Below are 20,694 nucleotides of genomic sequence, written 5' to 3'. Positions count from 1 at the left end.
ATGGGTAACACTTTAGAATAAGGTTCCATTATTTAATGTTAGTTAACTACTTTCGTTAACATGAACTAAGCAAGAACAATCCTTCAACAGCATTTATAAGTCTTAGTTCATGTTAATTTCAACATTTACTAATGCATTATTTAAATCAAAAGTTGTGCTTGTTAACATTAGTTAATGCACTGTGAATTACCATGAACTAACAATGAATAACTGTATTTTCATTAACTAACATTAACAAAGATGAATAAATACAGTAATAAATGTATTATTCATTGTTTGTTCATTTTAATTAATACATTAACTAACATTAACTAATGGAACCTTATTCTAAAGTGTTACCAAAAAATGTATTGATTAAATAATTATTTGTAATTTAAGTCATTTTAATGACCAAACATTTAGCTGTTTCATACATTATGTGCACAAACAGAGCATGATTTGGCAAAAATATAAAATTGCAAAACCCATAAAAAAAAAACACTTTACATTATGTAAATAACATTTTTTTTTTTTCAGGGGTTTAAACTGTATGCATTTGGCACAAATTGCAAACCTCTTATAAATTAAATAAAACTGCTAATTTAAGGGTAAATATCACCATTAACTCATTATTTGAAAACAATATTATTATAATTAAATTGTTTGACCATTTTTACTTTTACCTCACTCTTACAGTATCTTTAATTGTTTCCATGACATTTATTTAAAATACAAAAAAAAAATCACTATTACATGAAGCCTGCATTTTTAAGCAACATGCAAAAAGTACACCCCATGAAAACTGACTCATTTAACATACTGGACAAATTAATAGTTAAAACATTTTAATTTAACAAATCACACGTCATTAGTAAGGCTTAAATAATTTGTAGCAGAAATGGGCATTTTCAAGGTAGAAATGTTACACTTATCACTTCATCAAGTGCAAATTAGCAGAACATCAAGAGGAATGTCAAACTTAAACTTTAATAAACAGCTGTGGTTTGGTTATAAGCAATGAAATACTTGGCAGCATCAAAAAGGCAGACTGAGCCCTTCAGAAGGAAGGTTAGTAACGCTTAAAGTCTGAAAAGGGATTTAAAGCCATTTTCAAGATATTTAAAATCCACCATTCCACTGTGCATAAAATAATCTGCAAATGGAGAAGCTTTTACAGCAGGGCCATCTTTCCAGGTCAGCCATCCCATCAAACTCACCGCAAGAATGAAAAAGATGCTTCAGAATGTGTCAAAGGTTTGTCAAACATTTTCAACAAACTTAAAAATGAAAGCTCACCTGCCATTAAAATGTGAGTAAACTAAACATGAGCGAATTCAACTTGACCATAAGCATGTTTCAAATAGTCAAGACTCTTGTTTACTTTGTTTAATTTTTGAAAAATGTTTAACTTTTAGGATAAACCGCAAAACTTGCCATTACAATTGGAATTAAATAGAAGAAATCAATACAAATAGCATAATGGACCTACAATGTTTTGCAGGCAACTCTGGAAACAGTCAATAACTTAGGAAAGCAAGGAAGAAGCCTCTGCTCTCAAAAAATCCAATTTAATCCAACACCTACATGTACTCTGGACATTGAGTCGAAGGTGGAGATGTTTGGCCACAGTTTCAAACATTACATTATGTTTCTTGAAAACAAAACACTGCATTTGAGAATAAGAAACTCATGCCAACTGTGAAGCATGATGGGAGTGTTATAGTTTAGGGGTGTTTTGGTGCTTCAGGGCCAGACAAACTTGCCATTATAATATCAACTATGAAATCCACATTATACCAAAGAGTGCAAGACGAGAATGTAAGGCCATATTTTAAAGAATAAATGAATAAAAACTGAAACTGAACCATCCAACCTTCCAACAAGGTTATAACCCAAAACATGCAGCAATGGAGGACTTAGTTAAGAATAGTTAAGACAAAGTTTGGACAAACTTTAGAATCCAAATGCTGAGGTGTCTTGAAACTGACAATACATGGAGGAAGCTCTGTGAGTATTACAAAGTTAAAAAAAAATTCTGCATGGAAAGATATTAAAGTCTCCAGTGCTATTTCATATGTTAATTTATATATCCTTTGCCAGTCAATAAAGTAATAAAGTTACAGTATCTGTCCACATATGAAAAAGGAATCTTTCACAGGGTGCATTACTTTTCTACAACATTATTATGTAAATATTTGTTCAGTTTGTACTCCATTTGACTGCATTTGTCACTGCACTGCGTATAAATACAAGTCTATCTCCTGATCTCAACCTGATTGGGCATGCATTTCACTTTGCTGAAGACAAAACTGAAGGCAGAAAAACCCACAAATAAACAATAACTGAAGACAGTTACAGTAAAGGCCTGGCAAAGCATCACTGAAGAGGAAACCCAATCTTTGGTGATGTCCATAATTTCCAGAATTAAGGCAGTTATTGCCTGCAAAGGATTCTGCACAAAAAAATTACAAATTAAAAAAAAATATATGATTAAATGTATTTAGTCCAATTACATTTGAACCCTGAAAATGGGGGACTGTGTATAAAAAGGGTTGTCATTCCAAAGCATTTTATGTCAATTTATGCATTATATATACAGAGCTGGGTAGCAACTGATTACATGTAATCTGGATTATGCTTATATTCCCTGAGAAAGGCTTCCAGTTTTGTGAACACACAGTCATTAGTCATTAGTTGGGTGGCTACACAGCATTTGGCCACTGGATTTACACAAATCATTCAGGTTTATAAATACTGATGAATACATTCATTTTTATTTGAATTATTTATTATTCATTCGATTATTTTACCATGTATTACTTTGGAAGGTGTTTTTCGTTACATATTAAAATACACACATTCACCAATTTACCAACTTTTTGTCATCTTATCCTCTTTCACCTAATATAGTTTTATTTGAATTGAGATTTTAAAATAAATATTTTAATAATGAAGTATCACAATTGCATGCTTATGGTTCTCTGACATTGGTTGTGGTCACATGACATGCAGGTAATAATTTTTTTTAACTTGTTTTTTTTTTTTAATGAATTTTAAAATTATTAGTTTTTCATTTTTTATGCTTTTATGATATCTTTTCATTAAAATTCTTTCACTACCCCAGTTTGGGAAACTTTCATGTAATACATTGCATGCTCTTCATGTTGTTGATAACAACAAATGGAATATAGTTTCTTACTCTTTCTATTTTTATATCACTATGGTAAAATGTTATCCAATTTAAATAAATGTAGCAAAACTGAGATGGGTCATATGTAAACTAAAAGTAGTCTTATTATATTATATAAAATGTGTAATATAATGCATTATGTTATTAAGTACAATTTTTGTCAGGTACTTTGGAATCAGTATTAATTAACACTATTACAAGTACAAAACCTTTCCTAGGGTGTGTTACTAATAAATGTGATTTATTTTATGGAAAAAATACACTGTAAGATTATTACTAAATTGAAACCAATACTAGAGGTCCTTACTAAGTGGCAACCCTTTACAACTCAAATGTTTTTCATTAATTCAATTAATTAATTCATATTTATTATAGTTTTTCATAGCACTGTATGGCAAATCAGCAGTACAATTGGTCAAAAATAGTATCATAGACAGTTTTTATTTTTTCTTTCCTTTTTTTTCAAGTTGGTCCAATGAATGTAAATGTGCAAGTTCTCAAATTCCTCAAATTACAGTTATCAACTGGCATTAACCCGAGTAGAGCCAAAGTGCCTCTGAAGCAATCATATTTTAAGTCTTTTCCTCAATATGGTTTGCATATTTAAAGCCTTAAACCAGCCTCAGGTCTTTCTGAACAGGTGCAGAGGCAGGCGGGGAGTGTTCTGTGAGCACAAAGGGTCAACAGGCTTTATTGTAAATGCTGATGGGGGTGAGCTATACCTAACTCTCTCCCTATGCTATCTCTCGCTTATTAAACTTTATCTAACTTCCATTTTTCATTCTCTTTAGGATTTGGGGAAAGCAGAGTAACCATGGAAACGGCAACAGCAGGCTATCAGAGGCAGAATCATAACAGTGCTGCTAGAGCTCTCGCAGCCAGCAGAGTTAAGAGTCGTGTGTGCGCGAGCTGGCATTCTGGGTAAAAGAACAACAAAGGAAGGAACAGGAGTCTTACTGAGATAACAGAGTTCTTAGCATCACTTATGCACTCTAACATTCCTATGCTCACGTCCACACACCCTAACAAAAAAATGACTGCGGTTTTACAACGCCTGAAAAAGTCTACTACTGCATTCATAGAAAAACACTTGCAGCGAATACAGCGAAACATCTGCAGTAATGCATTCAAACTAAGTGCTGGAACACTGAAAAATATGCTTCTGCATGGGAGATCTGATTCTTTTTTGATTGTTTATTGACAGTGTCAGCGAACAGGAACTGACAAGGAGAGATTGCCATCAAGGCATGTCAGTGGTTGTCATCGCAATCCCCCTTTAGAGACCTACAGTGAAGTGTCTTGCACAGGGGTACAAACGTGATGGATATCAGTAACACTTGAGTTTATGGTCCATTTATAATCTTTCAAATGTTTTAAATAGCGTAACAAGATCTGTATGCAGAACGACAGTATGGAGGCAGCTCTTCATCTCTCTCATCTGCTGCTCTCAGCTATCAGTGCAAACAATTCGTTTGATCTGTTTTCACCATCAGTCTTCATCAGAAGTTGGAAAGGAGGCAAAACGGACAGGCAAGTTTATTTATATAACATATTTCATACACACTGGCAATTCAAAGCGCTTTACAAAGAAAAGAAAAAGTGAAATAGAAGTCGTTTAATATCCTTTAAGGTCAAGTATAAACAATAGAATGGTAAAATTATACTTAGCCCACATAAATTATTTTTTTATTGTTTGCTATATGTGCTAGTTATTGCCATATATAAGGGATTAGCATGAGAATAAGTGATCTAACCTTTGTAAAATAGTGTTCTTGTATTATGGTCTCATTTTAGATAAAATCATTTCTCAATTTTTGAAGAATGAACATTTATCTTTGATATATGGTGACTAATGAGTCAGCTTCATGTGGATCAGGAAGGCATTCAATCTTTTTTAGATTTAAGTTTATAGTAATTAGGGACCCGTTTTGCAAGAATTCAATTTGTCAGCAGAATTATTTATGACCAAATTATGGGAAATCTGTAATGTGATTTAACTTTTAAGATTTGTCCCTCAGTTTAGATCTATATAATTTGACTGTTTTATTCTGAAAGGAAATTATTGATATTGCATAAATGTGTCCTCTTGTGTCCTTTGTCTTTTTATCCAGCTGGTTCAGTGTATGAAGTGACAAAGAATAAATTGAGATTTGATCTTGGCTAACTATGAAAAGTTGGTAGATATGTCTAAATGATAAATGTCACAGAAAATGATTAATTTGTATATGAACAAGCACAGTTTCTTAAAAAAGATAATAACCATGAAATAAAAAATGTTTTCTAGTTAAAGGTTGACAATATAAATCATTTCATATAAATCATGAATCATCACAGCAGGTCCTTTGCTGAGAGAAAGTTTCATGTAATGTGTATCGTGGTAAGAAACAAATGATTCAGAACATTTGGATCTGAAACACAAAAGGCAACATTAGCAGTAACTTGTAAATAAATGGAACGTTTTTAAAATAAGTTTGCATTATTTTTTTAATGTTCACTGTTCATACACCCACACACTAACACACATCAGTCTCCCACAGAGAAACAAAATACTTGAAGATCAAAACATTGGATGTTTTCCATAATTAGGGTTTATAAAAAAAACACCTGAAACTACAGAATAAGAGGTGCGTGTAAGTTAACTAAATACTAAATGAACTGTTTATTACATATTTACTTCTACAGTACATTTTTTTCTTTAAAAACAGAATAAAATAGATGTTCTAGCAAATATTATTAAATAGAGAATATGTATTTAGTTAATTCATGAATTAATAAAAAAAAAAATCTATGGAAAACAGCATTTAGACTAAGATAAGTTCAGGTTAGAGTTCCTAAATTAAAGAAAGTATGATAAATATGACTTGATAAATTTGTGCAAAGATTCAGAAAATTAAACAAATTACTTGTCTACCTTTTGTGTCATAATTTTTATATTATCATTAGTGGCATTTATTATCATGAGTCCCGCAGTGTGGACCCATGTGCTGTCATCTGGCACTCATACACATTTTTTCGCGTGACTTGAAAGCACAGCTTTTTGAAAATAAAGAATTAGCTTCCTTCAAAGCGCAGTGTTTCATATACTTCTGGTTTCCATGGTGATTATTTCAATCACCTGTTGTTGTGGTTTCTAGAGTTTTCAAGAGGTCAGAGTTAACCGCCTGAGCCAACGTTACAAAATAAAGCACGTAGCCTTGAAGTGCGGCAGTGTGTGTGTACCATGCGTGCCCATAAAATAATGTTTTTTGCTAATGGATTTTTAAAGTGTCTATTTGTGTAAAGATTGAGATATAAACATGTTGTGTTTAAGTATTGATGTGCCTACAGGCAAAAACAACTCAGTGCGAGAGACGATTTTGTCTCCATATCACAGTTGGCAACCCGTGTGTATATGAGTGTGTGTTCTGTCTCTGCAGTTGGCAGCTTGTGTAAAGCAGATTTTCTTTTTTCAGCTCATCAAACTCGATGTCTTCAAGCATCTCGTACATGTCACCTCGCAAACATTTTTTATTCCGTTAACCCTTTGTTCAGTGAAAACCACAGAGGACGTTTAAATTTGGGAACAGCCTATGTCTGAGGGCTGGGGTGGAGAGATGTGTGTGGGTCAGTGGGCAGGTCAGCTGGTGCTTGTGGCTTATTGGTTTAGGCTCTAGGACAGTAATTCAAATGTCACAGGTTTGATCCCAGATAGCAGGACATGTGAATTAGAGCATTACTAAAGGATCTTTATCTCTATTGCGCCCTTGAGTGAGGCACTTAACCTCACAGTGCTCCCGGCTAACTGGCCCTGCCATTAATGTCCTTTATGTTGCTTATGTTGAAAAAAAATATATCCACTAAGTAATCTTTGGTATGTGTCTGATTGAAGCAAGATTGAAAGATTGCCTTGATTTCTCATGAAACGGTGTTCAGGCCCATTTCATTTCTGTAATCTGATGCACTTCAGAGTAAAACGTGGTACAGAATGAGAAAAACATTGGGACTGATTTTTTTTTCCCATCACAAATCGATTGGATTGTTAATAGTGGGAGTAGCCAAGTTGGAGCCAGATGGCTGGAGACGGGGGGTTGAATAATACTGGTGACATCAGCTGAAAAGTTTCTACTTTTTCTTTGGAATAACATGCACTGATGAATATAGCTGTGTTCACACTGACAGTGATTTAATCTCTGGAGGTCGCTGAGTCACTGTGCTGTTGGTTACTAGCAAACTCTCATTGATACAGTAGTTACTACATCCCTGCTGAGTTGCAAAAAAAAAATGTTGGTATCATGAACATTTCAGTCTACACGTTGAATCGATTCTGCCTAATACTGGGAGCTGCCATTTGAAATGCCAGATCAAAAGTGGTAAGGACTGCTGTGATTACATGCAGGATAAGTAAAGGGTATAGACTAGTGCTCACCAAACTTTTCGAGCCTAAGATCACATCCAAAGTCCAAATGTAAACCAAGGCAAAAAATTATACAAAAAAAGGCCACAATTTAAGTTCTACTCTGACATTCTTGTTATCTTTTTGTCAGTAGCAAATTATTTAACTATACAAATAGTATATAACTATACAAACTGCCAACTATAATTCAACATTTTCAACAGTAATATAACATTAAGTATTTCCACAGGCTTATTACTCGTATATAAACACAAATATTTTCACACAAATTGCAGACCTACATCCATTTTTAGCTACAGAAATTGTATAATGTAATCAAATGTAAAACAGCATGGCATATTTGACTGTATAAATTAAAGATTGTTCTTTATTAAAGTTACAAAAGCTTTTTAATCAGGAGCAGTGAGTGATTTCTTTGTTGTTGCTGTTCGATTAATATAAAGACTGTCACATTAAGAGAATGAGCTGATACCGCGGCCTACATTCAGCTGGCTATGTCTGCTGTAGGATACTTACCAAAACAGGCATTTTGACATGATTTTTGTGTGAATTTGTCCATTTAAACACAATACTTCAGAGAGAGCTTATATTTGCGCGCATGCCAAGGCATGGGTTTGCATGCTTTGGATAAGTGCATGCACAAATCTTCACACTGCATGCGCAAGCTCGTGTCCTCTGCCTCTTAAAGGGTTAGTTCACCCAATAATCAAAATTATATAATTAATAACTAACCCTCATGTCTTTCCAAACCCGTGAGATCTATGTTTATCTTTGGAACACAGTTTAAGATATTTTAGATTTAGTCAGAGAGCTCTCAGTCCCTCCATTGAAACTGTGTGTACGGTATACTGTCCATGTCCAGAAAGGTAAGAAAAACATCATCAAAGTAGTCCATGTGACATCAGAGGGTCAGTTAGAATTTTTTGAAGCATCGAAAATACATTTTGGTCCAAAAATAGCAAAAACTATGACTTAATTCAACATTGTCTTCTCTTCCGTGTCTGTTGTGAGAGAGTTCAAAACAAAGCAGTTTGTGATATCCGGTTCGCGAACGAATCACTCGATGTAACTGGATCTTTTTTAACCAGTTCACCAAATCGAACCGAATTATTTTAAACGGTTTGCATCTCCAATACGCATTAATCCACAAATGACTTAAACTGTTAACTTTTTTAATGTGGCTGACACTCCCTCTGAGTTCAAACAAACCAATATCCCGAAGTAATTCATGTACTCAAACAGTACACTGACTGTTTTAGTCTAAAATAGTTTAAGTATAAATGTCCCGTCTGTTTTGGGAGGTGGCGCGCAGTCAGTGGAGGCTTGCGCTGCAGTGCCAGGCGAAAGTATAAAGAAAGCGGTTGTTTTACAGACATTATATGTAAACTATAGGCTATTTGATTGGACAGGACAGATATACCCCTCTCCCTCCCCTAGACACAATTTACTACACACAATAGGCTCACACATGGTGCATTTGAAATTAATAAACAATAATTAATAAAAATTCAGATTTTGAAAAATCTCCGCGATCGACTGAAAAAGCTTCCAAGATCGACTTGTCGACCGCGATCGACGGGTTGGTGACTCCGGTTATAGACTAAGCTAGCATGCTATGCTATGCTAAAAATATGCTAAGCAAGTATGCTGAGTTGTTAGCTTGCAAAACATCTGCTATCACACTGTAAATTTCAATTTGTGCTAGTTTAGGTTACTGAAGTTTTTATAGATTGGCTTCTGAGCAAACATGAATATATTGAGCAACCTGAACTTGAGGAAATGTTGACGCAATGTTGCGTCAATAGGAGTTTTCCTTTGGCTTTAGGAATGGATTATTGCAGAAATATGCTTTGTGACAAGGAGTTTATGATTCTTTTTGTTGATGATTTGATGATTTTGTTCATCAAGATATTTTAAACCTATGAATACAACTTTATGAAACCTAAATACATTCGTCAGAAGTGTAAACCAAAGTTATGCATTAAAGAAACTACACTAAGTAGAAACTATGAAGTGTGAGTTCATATAGTTTACAAGAGCATGGGGTATAAACACAACAAGGCTGTGAAAGCAGACTGTTGATGAGTAGATGATGAGACAGGAGGACGTTTAATGTCTTTACAGTCTCATTTTTCAAGACACATAAAAGCCTAAATAAAATCACAAGTGGGGTATAATTGATATATTTTATGTCACAGAATAAACATGAAAATATCTTGAGCTTGTATTAAACATAATATGCCATCATATAAAATCTTATAATCATTTTAATAATAATATAAAATCACTTTACTTGTGCTTAGGAAAAGCAGTGCAGTGTTTAGTCTTAACCATGAAAATATGTTGTTTTCTTTTAAAAAGTGTATATCTCTCATTATAGACGGTTTCAACGGCATCAACATAAACAAACGTTACTGCTCGTTTTGTGGACCTAACTTAACTTCCGGTAGACTTCCAAATAGAATCAATAACAACAGCCAAGTCCCTTTAGAGTAGATATTTTTTGATAACAAACAAAATATGTTTGCTGCGTGGATCGGACGGACTTAATGAAAATGCTAATTCATTATTTGCCAGCAGGAGATAATAGACAAACTAAAGCATAGACATAAAGCGCGAGAAATAGAGGTTTCCCCAGTAACGTTAATGGCTGTAAACAAAGCAGAGCTACGCTCACACTCTGCTTTATCAGGCATATATCGTCTTTCTTTCAGAAATACAGCGATATAAAATATAGTATATAAAATATAGTATATAGTATATAGTATATCACTAACTGGCTAAGATAAGCTCTTTTGATTTGCTAGAACAAGATATCATGATAACATGCTATGTTTTAATGCAAAGCAGAAATCTGAAACTCTCACTAAAAAACTCTGTCCCAATTTGTTTATTACTGCAATATTCTGCCATGTTGTAGCATAAATAGCTTGAGAAGTGCGTTTACAATGAAATACTTCAAATACCAGGATGATGTGCTAATTATACAAAAAAGAAAGCAATGTTGGACACAACTGTTGTTGTGCAGTTTTGCTTAAAGGGTTACCCATTAAATCTACATTAAGCTACAGTTTTGAAAAAAAAAAAGTGAACAGCTTATTGATTATTACGTTTTGAAAATTTATTTTTTTAAACTAAAATGCATCGATTCACTACAGGTGGCCTTTTTTCGCCTCCCGGAGCTGTGAGAGACACTTTTTTTAATGGATGGGCATTTTTTATTTAACTTCTTTTGGACTGATGCATTGCAACACCCACTGAGTGGCATAAAACAGCTTGAAAGATCAAAGACAGGTTTTAATATAACTCTGACTGGATTCGTCTGAAAGCAGAAAGTCATATACACCTATGATGACTTGAGGGTGAATACTTTATTGCCTAATTTTCATTTTTGGGTGAACTAACCCGTTAAGTTGCAGGGGTGAAAGGAACACACAAAAAAATACCTAACACTAGATTGTTGAGTACACAGTACATAGTGAGAGTGTATAGTGAGTGATTTGAAACACAGCTGAAATAATGATGAATGATATCCTTTAGATTTGTTGCTGCAAATATTGTGAAACATTTTTCTTCTCTATTGTGATGTACATATTGAGTGAAACAGGTTCCTTTTTGAACAAGGAAAAAGATGAAGGGCGGGACTTGATGTTGTCTGGGGGAAATTGATTGGATCGTTGTTGTGTGTTAATTGCTACGATTTCATGAGAGTGACAGGTTGCTGGAGGGGAGGAATTATTTCCCAGTCCTCGCGCCAGTGCATGTCAGCAGAGAAAAGATGTGGTTGGAAGGGGGAGGGGAAGCTTGTGTTTTGATTAAAGACTACGGGGTACATAATACAAAAAAATATATTAATAATGACAATGATGCGAGTAGTGAAACACTGCAGTATTGCATGAATAATAAGAACAGTCCATTTTAAATTCATGGTGACTTTAAGTCTATTTAATAGGTGGATTTTATGTAGCATCATAAAGGTGACCGTATAGAGTAAGGAGTATTTTTAAAACATTTCCTAAGCCTTCACAAACATCTGTTTCCTGATTTTCATTGAAAGGAGCTTTGAGTGGCTATCGCCTCTGCAAAACAGTGCTTGTGTGTCATGCTGTCAGGTCAAGTATATTGAGTTTGTCACCCGCACAATGGGTCCAAAAAGGAATAAGAGGTGTAGTATGACTGAAAATGTCATATAAAATTTTCTCTTGTGAAGAAAACAATAAGCAACATCTCCACCAGTGTGTGTGTGTGTGAGTGTGTGTTACAGACCCGGTAGCATACCCACAGCATCTGCTCTGCTGCAGCTTGATAGAAAAAGAGAGACTGAGAAAAGGCAAGAGAAGTATAATGCATTTTTGGAAGATATGTGAGGATGCTGCTATTCCATTCAGACTCACTCCCATGTGCACCTAAAAGTGTACAATATATGTTATAAAATGAAAGATAAGATAAACACAGTAGGGCAGCCGTGGGTCAGAGGATTTGCCTCTCATGGCATCTTTTTAAGAAAGGTCACATGTTTCCTGGGTGGGCTTCCTGCTGCTAAGAGATCTTTATAATGAATCTGGATTAGACAGGGTCAAGGGATCCCACCATCAAGACTCTTGAGATTTTAAAGAACTTAAAAAATGTTAGCTTCTCACATGAGGTTTTTTGATGCACTAAGAAGAAAGCACAAACGTATCCCCTTTTATGCTACTGTTTCTCTTTCAATGGCATGATGAAACCCGGGCTTAAAAGGAATCAAATATTTATTTTATATATTATTTAATATTTATAAATACATTTCTAACCACAACTGTCGTCATTTACTAGCATTAGAACTTCAAACAATCATTACTGTATGATTTCCCCCCAATATTTCTTTCTTTATTTACACTACTAGTCAAAAGTTTTGTGAATGTTTCATGATCTTAAAAGGCCTTTTGATCTGAAGACATTGTCTTACTGTTGGTTTTGCTGAAAAACATAACTTTTTTGTCAGTGTTTGAATAATAGGCCTATATTTTGTGTCTGCAAATTATTTTCTGTTATTATTTTCTGCAAATTATTTTTTGTTGTTGTTTAATTAATTGCATAATTTTTACTTAATTCGTTGGGAGGCATATGAAGGAAAGGCATCCAACAAATGCACCCATAACTCCGATGTTTAGGCTATGTCAGATCATAACAACACCCTACTCACAAAAAGTAACGCGCACATACAGGTTCCCATGGAACTGATAAGAATAGTAGAAAGAAACTATTTAAATAACCATTTCACATCTACAAATTAATCCCGTTTTGATGGGTTTACTATTGACTGCTAGCATTTGTACAAAAGGCAAACGTTAACACCAAAACAGCAACATTGCCACCAAGTGGACACGAGATGCGCGACAGTTGCGTTCAGACTTTAAATAAAAAACACCAACAGTCTTTAAACGTGATATTTGGTTTTAACATAGCAAAACAGGTTCTAGTGTGATAGTTTGTGTCTCAATCACAGATAGGCTACGTTGTATCTGGCAGCTGGGAAGGTCAGAATCACCCGGATGTCATCGTTTATAAAACATTTCCTCCACTTCCTATAATGGGATGAATTATTAGTTCATTATGACTAACAGCCTATTCAAAAAACAGGAAGGAGCATACACACACTAGAAGCTTATCAGTAGAGAAAATAGAGCTATCTCTGAGTTTAAAGATGTCAAAGTTGTGTGGAAACAGGAGGAGGAAACACCCGGTGTGGAAATGACGCCTATTATATGTAAATAATATAGTCCTCTTTGCACAACCATGCAGGTGTTTTTACGCACCCAAACTGATTATTAAAGAAGAAGAATGATCCTGCGTCCCAATGTGCATAGGCTAGGTACTATCCACCATTTTTGCCCTAAATAGTATTGAAAATTACTTATATCACACAGAATTTAGGATGGATAATATGCACATGGGGACGCAGGCTTAGTCAAACCTTAAAAAGTTTGAACTGTTCTGCTTCACATTCAGAATAGCCTATGCTTATTTAGACGATTGCAAAATGGGAATGCGCGTGCTCAAGTTCCTCACGCTCGTTTACAAGTTGGTAGAGCGAAAATCTCTGCTTGGTTTGAAATTACGAAAATTCGAAATTTTGTAATGTGACAGCACCTTTAGTAATTTATGTGTTAATGTCTCTGTTTTATCATTTTAACCTGTTTGTTTTTTATTATTATATGGCCACAATAAAAGGCTACTCTAAAATGTTTTATCACACAGCACGATGCCACAGATGTTTAAAGTTTTGAGGGAGCATGCAGTTGGCATGCTGACTGCAGGAATGTCCACCAGAGCTATTGTCCGTGAATTGAATGTTCATCTCTCAACTCAATGTCATGTTCAAGAAACAAGCCAGAGATGAGCTGACAGGAGTTAGTTGAACGAGTGGTTATTTGAGTTACTGTCTTACTTTCTGTCATCACTAACCAGTCTGCCCCTTCTCCTCTGACCTCTCACATCAACAAAACATTTTCATTCACACAACTGCTGCTAACTGGACATTTTCTCTTTTTTGGACCATTCTCTGTAAACCCTAGAGATGGTTGTGCTTGAAAATCCCAGTAGATCAGCAGTCTTTGAAGACCAGCTCATCTGGCACCAACAACCATTCTACGTTCAAAGTCACTTAAATCCACTTTCCTCCTCATTCTAATGCTCGGTTTGAACTTCAGCAAGTCGTTTCACCACATTTAGATTTATAAATGCAATGAGTTTCTGCCATGTGATTGGCTGATTAACTATTTGTGTTACCAAGCAATTGAACAGGTGTACCTAATAAAGTGGCCGGTATATATATATATATATATATATTTCTATATATATTTATATATATTTCTATATATATATATATATATATATATATATATATATATATATATATATATATATATATATATATATAAATATATATAAATATATATATTTATATATATTTATATATATATATATATATATATATATATATATATATATATATATATATATATATATTTATATATATATATATATATATATATATTTATATATATATATATATATTTATATATATATATATATATATATATATATATATATATATATTTATATATATATATATATATATATATTTATATATATATATATATATATATATATTTATATATATATATATATATTTATATATATATATATATATATATATATATATATATATATATATTTATATATATATATATATATATATATATATATATATATATATATATATATATATATATATATATATATATATTTATATTTATATATATATATATATATATATATATATATTTATATTTATATATATATATATATATATATATATATATATATATATATATATATATATATATATATATATATATATATATATACAGTCTTGTTCAAAATAATAGCAGTACAATGTGACTAACCAGAATAATCAAGGTTTTTCGTATATTTTTTTATTACTACGTGGCAAACAAGTTACCAGTAGGTTCAGTAGATTCTCAGAAAACAAATGAGACCCAGCATTCATGATATGCACGCTCTTAAGGCTGTGCAATTGGGCAATTAGTTGAATTAGTTGAAAGGGGTGTGTTCAAAAAAATAGCAGTGTGGCATTCAATCACTGAGGTCATCAATTTTGTGAAGAAACAGGTGTGAATCAGGTGGCCCCTATTTAAGGATGAAGCCAACACTTGTTGAACATGCATTTGAAAGCTGAGGAAAATGGGTCGTTCAAGACATTGTTCAGAAGAACAGCGTACTTTGATTAAAAAGTTGATTAGAGAGGGGAAAACCTATAAAGAGGTGCAAAAAATGATAGGCTGTTCAGCTAAAATGATCTCCAATGCCTTAAAATGGAGAGCAAAACCAGAGAGACGTGGAAGAAAGCGGAAGACAACCATCAAAATGGATAGAAGAATAACCAGAATGGCAAAGGCTCAGCCAATGATCACCTCCAGGATGATCAAAGACAGTCTGGAGTTACCTGTAAGTACTGTGACAGTTAGAAGACGTCTGTGTGAAGCTAATCTATTTTCAAGAATCCCCCGCAAAGTCCCTCTGTTAAAAAAAAGGCATGTGCAGAAGAGGTTACAATTTGCCAAAGAACACATCAACTGGCCTAAAGAGAAATGGAGGAACATTTTGTGGACTGATGAGAGTAAAATTGTTCTTTTTGGGTCCAAGGGCCACAGGCAGTTTGTGAGACGACCCCCAAACTCTGAATTCAAGCCACAGTACACAGTGAAGACAGTGAAGCATGGAGGTGCAAGCATCATGATATGGGCATGTTTCTCCTACTATGGTGTTGGGCCTATTTATCGCATACCAGGGATCATGGATCAGTTTGCATATGTTAAAATACTTGAAGAGGTCATGTTGCCCTATGCTGAAGAGGACATGCCCTTGAAATGGTTGTTTCAACAAGACAATGACCCAAAACACACTAGTAAACGGCAAAGTCTTGGTTCCAAACCAACAAAATTAATGTTATGGAGTGGCCAGCCCAATCTCCAGACCTTAATCCAATTGAGAACTTGTGGGGTGATATCAAAAAAGCTGTTTCTGAAGCAAAACCAAGAAATGTGAATGAATTGTGGAATGTTGTTAAAGAATCATGGAGTGGAATAACAGCTGAGAGGTGCCACAAGTTGGTTGACTCCATGTCACACAGATGTCAAGCAGTTTTAAAAAACTGTGGTCATACAACTAAATATTAGTTTAGTGATTCACAGGATTGCTAAATCCCAGAAAAAAAAATGTTTGTACAAAATAGTTTTGAGTTTGTACAGTCAAAGGTAGACACTGCTATTTTTTTGAACACACCCCTTTCAACTAATTGCCCAATTGCACAGCCTTAAGAGCGTGCATATCATGAATGCTGGGTCTCATTTGTTTTCTGAGAATCTACTGAACCTACTGGTAACTTGTTTGCCACGTAGCAATAAAAAATATACTAAAAACCTTGATTATTCTGGTTAGTCACATTGTACTGCTATTATTTTGAACAAGACTGTATATATATATTTATATATATATATATATATAGGATGAAGACACCTACTGGTTTAGTTCGGGTGTGTGGATGAATTGCTAGTAACACTGCTGTGGTGATAACCGGTGCTTTGTGCCGCAGTATTTTTGGGTTAATCAGCTGTGGGATTGTTGGCATGGTGACTAATGAGGATGAAACCTAGCACTGACAATATTTTTATATTCTTTACACTGAAAAACTTGCATTTAAAAACCATTACATTTATGAATAATACAAACATCTGCCTTATATAAAAACCTATGTTATGTCATTTATTATTTTTTATTATTATTTGTTTTCAAGCTTCAAAACCTGATGATTGTTTTCAACAATTGAATGTGGTCGGAAAGGCTGGAGTAGTGGAAAGTGACCTCTGTGAAATGACAGACCACTGACAACAAACAGGAAGTAAAGTGTCCATTTCACTCCGTGATCTCAGACTCTAGAACTAGTGGGTGAGAGAATGAAATACAAGTGAAAATACCATCTGATGCTTTTAGACGAGCCATAAAAATGACAGCGGATTCAACAACCGTTATTACAAAGTCCAATTTTCCCAAAGGACCAATGTCCACCAAGGGCAAACTGAGGATGTGATGGTGCTTGATGAATGAAAAGGAAGGGAAGTGAATTGTAGAATGTTTTGTTCCAGTTTAAATGTGGTTACTGTGGGTGCAACGGTAAAGTATCTCCACTGACTTCTCTTTCATCTTCCCCAGACTTGCATGTTGCAACTTAACATTGTGCGACATTATAATGTACAGTAAAATGTGCCATTTGTATAGGCCATAATATTAGAGCTTGGGACACTCCTTTTGTAAACCAAGGGAGGTAAACCTGGACACCTTTAATGAGTGCCTTGGAAAAGGAGTTATGTAGCCATTAACCTTTTTGCTTAAAAAAAAAAAAGTTTTCTGTTTTCTGGCCATCACATTAATGAGGACTGACTGTGGCGAGCAAAGAATTCATTCAAAAAACAACTGGAAATAAGAGAAATTGTACACTATTGGGAAAGTTCAACAACAAAATATATTATAAAATAATCAGAACAGACAGAAAAAATATCCAGGGATATAAACCCTGTGTCAGCAGCACAGGACGAGATTAGTTTCTTGTAATTTGCCCTCATGTGGTACCTAAATTGTAATAAAGACAGAAAATCAGTTGTTAAAAATGAACTAGCAGAAAGACAAATAGGTAGATTAAAAAATATCAATTTACCTTTGTGTAAACTAACTCTCAGCTGCAATTAAATATATTTATGAATAATACAAGATGTTTCACCCATTTTGAAAGACTTGAATCAGAAATAGAAGCATTTAGCAGCTAAACTAAATAATGAATACTCTCACACCTCCATCCTCTACCCTGTTTGTGTGATATTGACAACCTCATACATTTTCTTTACATAACAAATCCCCCTTCATATAAACATAAAATACTAAGAAATCCTTAAACACAGCTGCAGTACACAAGGAAGGTCTCCAAGCTCTAACAGATGGAGAAACATAACTCCTACTGATTTATTCATTTTCGAGCCCAGATCCATAAACAAGGCTCCAAAATCCAGTTGGGAACAGCAAGCACCAAGGTACACTAATTTTAGTCATGTTAATGTTCCTCTTGGTAAACTACTGGTGCAGGAGTCCAAAAACATATTCAGTGAACTTACAGTAATTTCATTTTCATTGATTAAATCCCATTTATTAAACTGGAGATTCATTTCACAATTCTAAGGAGAAAAAAGTAAAACTGCTTTATTGTTGTAAGCAGGGAGAAATATTTGTCTAGACTATTTTGAATGACCACATGAGAATATCAGGTTTTAACATTTTCAATAATGATAGATTATCTTTAAAAGCGTTTATTTTCTTCCAGGCTAATTTTAGGACAAAACATTCCAAACAAAACAACAGACTGCAAAGCAATTATGCTTTTTTTTTTACTATCGAGTCTGGGTCTTGAAAATGAGGACTTTGTATTATATGAAACCTTTCAGCCTACATGCACATTATCAGTTTGACACAATGCAGAAGCCTTGCAGAGCCACCATTAAAAACCTTCTGTTGAAGACATGAACCGTAGCACACTCACATTTATGCATGACAAGAGGTGCCTAGCAACAAGAGGTGTTCTCATCAAGTGCATCTATTCTTTTGAAAATACTATTTTTCAGTCTAGTGCAAGAACTGATTTTGTGTAAGATCATTTGATTTTTATAGTCAAGGTTTCTTCAGATAATGCAGAAATGGAAATTTGTTTTGCAGTTTGAATTTACTTCAAAACAGTATAGTTACTGTAATTCTCTAGAACAAAGAGCCCAAACAGTTGATTTAGAAACTGCTTTGTTTAACCTATAAAACAAACATTACAACTAGAAGTATTAGTGATCTTAAATTATTAAATAATCACAATTTCATGATTAAACCTTTTTTTTGTTGTTGTTAATCTAAGAATAAATATGTACTCACCCTATACAGGCCATCGAGTAGTTGTTTGGTTCTTTGTCGGAAAAGAGAAATTTAGCATTAAATGCAGTGAATGGATGCCATCAGAATGAGAGTTCAAACAGCTGATAAAAGCATTGCAAGTAATCCACATGTCTCCAGTCCATCAATTAAGTAAAAAACTGAATGTTTCTAAGAAACAAATCCATCATCAAAGTATTTTAACTTTAAACCATTGCTTCTGGCCAAAATAAATTTGCCATAATCCATGCAGTCCATAATCCAAAGCACAGTGGATAATCCATAATGCTTCCTCTCTAGTGGAAAAGCAGCAGTAATATAAATAAATAATTTCCATCAAGTTTTATGGGTAAATTTATCTTTATAAGTATTTTTTTTTTCTCTAAAAGTGTGCACCATCTTTTAAATCAGATTCTTGCATTTGGGTTGTTATCAAGCAAATTAAATCAGCATCAACATAATTTATCTTTGCAATGAAGAGGAAACACAGGAGCTGCGTTAGAAGTGTCATTTAAATGCATTTATACAATGTTTAATGCAGTTCTGAGAAACATGGAATACCTTAACCTGCAGTTACAAATGCAAGAATAATGTTTGACCTTTTAAACATAAAACAACATTTGTTGTTGCAGAAATGGAGCAAAAACAGGAAATATGGTGTCTAAAAAGTAATCTATTAAGTACTTGTTGTATAAAAACAGTATCACATTTGTAATCATGCTTGCTTTTGAAGAAAAAAAAAATCACTCTTCATGTGATATTAACTATTATGTTATTATATAATTTTTCTGCCCCTATATTAAATTGTGATGATTCTAAATGCATTTTAATAGACTGATTAATGCATGCAGTGAAATAACGCACTCTAAATTTGTGAACGCGTACTAGTCTAACCTTCTAGACTTCATTACCTAATGTATGCGTGCACTCTGTAGATGTGATTTGTGTTTGCTTTACGCAATATAATCATAATATCAAATCACACATAATTAAAACTACGATAACGACATCATCACAGACCATACATATCGCACCTCCTAAGTTTAGATTTTTAGAATGCATCGTCTTCTTATCGATCCACCAGTTCACATTTAAAGCTCTACGTTTTTGCAGGGTAAAAACAGGGGTCGATTTTCGTATGGTTCTGAACTCTGAACAAAACAACAGTTGTATTGAAAATGCTCATTCATTCTGCCAGCAGGTGGAGCATTTAGTAGAATATAACTGTTTCCCTGGTAACAGCAGAACATGAAGAAGCACAGCACTTGACTTTGAATGTGCAGTGCTCATGTTTATTCAATAAAATCATAAAGTTAGCTTTTGAAGTTAAAACGTAACATTCAGCAATATTGCAATTCTGGGCTCTCCGTCCCCAAATTTAAGACCTCTTGAAATAATAATTAAGACTTTCTTTTCCAATTTAAGACTTTGTAAGGCATTAAATTTGATACAACTAAATTTAAGACTTTAAGACCCCGTGGAAACAATGTAATTAGATTAATTGATTAGGGCCAAATGAATAGAAGTCGCCATACTTGTAAACAATTAATCATGATGAATTGCTTCAAATACAAAAGTTTTTGTTTAAATTAAAAATGTATGTGTTCTG

Source organism: Carassius gibelio, chromosome B1 (assembly GCF_023724105.1).
Source record: "Carassius gibelio isolate Cgi1373 ecotype wild population from Czech Republic chromosome B1, carGib1.2-hapl.c, whole genome shotgun sequence".
NCBI classification, from domain to species: Eukaryota; Metazoa; Chordata; class Actinopteri; order Cypriniformes; family Cyprinidae; genus Carassius; species Carassius gibelio.
The sequence above is the reverse complement of the archived record's forward strand: the minus strand, read 5'-3'. Positions refer to the sequence as shown.